At 36.5% G+C, this 3,284-nt stretch overlaps 1 long non-coding RNA gene across 1 annotated transcript; it reads right to left on the bottom strand.

Annotated features, from left to right (window-relative positions):
• Nucleotides 1-322: 322 nt before the first annotated feature.
• LOC135842624 (uncharacterized) lies at nucleotides 323-1,558 on the bottom strand. Its single transcript, XR_010558157.1, has 3 exons — nucleotides 755-1,558; nucleotides 547-606; nucleotides 323-477 (listed from the first exon to the last, which is right to left on the bottom strand). It is a non-coding gene; the product is annotated as an uncharacterized LOC135842624 (long non-coding RNA).
• Between the last annotated feature and the right edge of the window lie 1,726 nt (nucleotides 1,559-3,284).

Genomic DNA, 3,284 nt, shown 5'->3' with positions numbered 1-3,284 from the left:
AGTTTCAAGGCAAACAAAATGATCATATAATAGTAGTAAGATTGCAGAAAGAACACTTATCGATCTATGATAGCTTGCCCCATGCAATAGTAGCACTCAATAGACATACAACCAAATTTGATTATTACACCGTGAACAAGAAAGATTTACTATCTTCATTCGTTTATCGAGCCTATCAACTATTTTTACGAGATTACTTGAGTGCAAGAGAATACCCTGGGGCAAATGGGTTAGAGAAAGTTATCAATCAGATGGAAGATTACACTACCTGCACAATCAACCAAATATTTACGAACAGTCCTTATTACGAACCTGATTTAATAAAAAATTCAACCCTGAGCAACGATGAAACTCCTTCGGTAGTTTCCCAATTAATACAGCGACGGATGATGCCACAAACGTGCGTAGTCAATCTCCAAATTGGTGAAACGGACTTCCCAACCCAACTTGACACTGGGGCAGTCCTTAACGTTATATCTGAAGAAACAGCGTTAAGATTGATACGAGAACATTCCAGCGAGCTTGATTTTTTAGAATTACACGAACCAGTTCAATGCATGATGGCGAACAAACAAGTAGTAACCACCTCGGAATATATAATCGTACCTAAAATGAAATTTGGAAAACATCATTTAAAAATACCATTTTATATAATTAAGGAATGCAACCAAGTATGTTTGATTGGGTCACAAACCATGATACAACTTGGTATAGTAGCCAAAATGAGAGATCAGATAGCAGAGTGTCAACCTACCCCCGAACACGACATCGAAAGTATCCCAATTCTACAATTCCACGAATATGCAGACAAACTTGCAATTAACAACATTACAATAGGATCGCAATATGTCGACGAAATGTATGCCATTTTGAACCGAGCTGACACCGCTCGCAGATTCTACTCTTTACCCGATGGTGTTAAAGATACTGGACCTGAAACATTTATTAAGAAATTAAAAGCTGACTTAGACGAAGCAGTATCAGAACAACGATTAACTCAACAACAAGCTGATTACGCCTACAATATCCTATCACCTTACAAAGACATTTTTAGCAAATTCCCAGGTCGTTATAAAGGAAAGAAATCTAAATTGGTGTTCAATACTCCGCAAAACAAGATAGTTTATCGAAGTGGTAAATACAATCCATCTAAAAAGATGATGGAAGCCATCAAGAAAGAAATCCAAATCATGCTTGCAACAAACGTAATTGAACCATCCAATTCTAAATTCATTAATCCTATCGTAATTAACATCAAGAAAAATGGTGACATGCGAATATGTCTAAATCCTGTGGACCTAAACCCAATTCTAGAAGAAGATTACAACGAAGCTGGATTACTAGATAGGATACTCACAGAATACCCAGAAGCCAAGTTTTTCAGTTCGTTAGATTTCGTTGCGGGTTTCTGGCAAATCGTTCTCGAAGAATCTTTTCGTAAATATTGTGCTTTCCAAATCGATGGGCGTGTCTACCAATTCATACGTTTACCGTATGGACTTAAAATATCTTCAGCATATTTCGTAAAACTCATTAACCACGTAATACCAGACAAAGATGGACTAACCAAGTATGTCGACGATATTTTACTCCGTTGTAAAACTTTCGAAGAAATGTTATCGTTACTAGAAGACACATTCAAGAAATTAAGAGCGAATGGACTGAAGTTGAACGCAACTAAATCAACATTTTTTCGTAAACAAATCGACCATCTAGGTTTTGATTTAGAAGCCGGCATTATCAAGAAACAATCGAAGAAAATTGCCAAATTCATGGAGTATATCGAAAAGCATACTAATAAGAAAACTGGTAAGTTTGAATTAAAGAATGCCACAGAAGTGCTTGAATTAATAGGGTTAACCGGACTCTATAGACGATTTATCCCCTGCTATCAGCAGATACTACGTAATTTGTATAAGTTGACGGAAAAAGGCGTAACATTTCACTGGGGCAAGGAGCAGGAAGAAGCTTTTGAATTACTTAAAGAAAAATACACGGAAAATTTTGCTCTAAAATCCCCCCGAAACGGAATTGATCTATGGCTCGACACCTATACTTCACCTGATGCTATGAATGCAGTTTTATACCAAACATTCGAAGGTCAAGACGAAATAGTAATGTTTTCTAGTTTTTCATTCAAAGAACACCAGAAGTCATATACTCTCATAGAACGAGAAATGTACAATCTTGCAAAAACAATCAAAAAATTGCAGCTTTGGCTACATGGAAGGACCATCCATGTTAGAAGTGATTTGAAATCAATTGTTTCACAATTCGAGGTCATAGCCGAAGTACACCGGAAAGCTGCTATATGGATCACTCAACTCAATTGTTACAACTTGATATATGATTTGCGAAAAAAGCATAAACGGTGGTTTGGAATTCAAGCTCCTGAATTGACTTTGAACAGCATCAACGTTATCAATTTCGTAACACAAGTAGACACACATCAAGAAAAAATCGTTGACAAACTGCTCAGCAGTTTAGACAAAATCGATGTTATGCAGAAGAGAGATCCGAATTGCATGAAAATTACACGTAAGTTAAGAACACCCGGCTCAGAACTCACAAAAAGAGAACGTCTTGCAAAAGAACAATTAGCTAAAAGATACGAGATACACGAAATCAATGGTAGAGAATTCCTAATGTTCAGATATAAGGATGATTCAATCGTACCGGTCCTTCCCGATGAACTATTCGCAGACACGATGATGTATATACATGATATTTTTGGACATGTTGGTGCCAACAAGTTGACCCAAATTTTCCGAAGATTTTATTATTCATCAAATTCAAAACATTATGCTCGATACCTGACCAGTGCCTGCCTAGCATGTAAATCAAACAAATCCTATGGAATAAAGAAACCTGTAGAATTTTCATTTGTAGAAGCACATTGCCTAGCTGACGTATTATCTGTAGATATCCTAGGACCGATTGCAAACAGTTCAAATGAACCTAAATACCTCCTAGTAGCAAAAGATATCTTCTCCGGAAAAATTTGGTTACAGCTTATGTTAGACATAAAACAAGAAACAGTCGCGGACTGCATGTTAACTATAATTAATAACATCAAGGATTTAGGGTACAAAATCAGAAAAATCAATACAGACAATGCTGTTCAATTTCGTAATTCACTTTGGAATCAAACTCTTACAAAACAAAAAATCACCGTAGGTAATTCAACACCCTATAACCCACAGTCCAACCCAGTTGAACGATCAATGAGAATGATCGGAGAACGCCTACGACTAAAAATCAATTTTGACTGTAGAGGAGCGTAT

Source organism: Planococcus citri, chromosome 4 (genome assembly GCF_950023065.1).
Source record: "Planococcus citri chromosome 4, ihPlaCitr1.1, whole genome shotgun sequence".
Lineage (NCBI taxonomy): Eukaryota > Metazoa > Arthropoda > Insecta > Hemiptera > Pseudococcidae > Planococcus > Planococcus citri.
The sequence above is the reverse complement of the archived record's forward strand: the minus strand, read 5'-3'. Positions and strand labels throughout refer to the sequence as shown.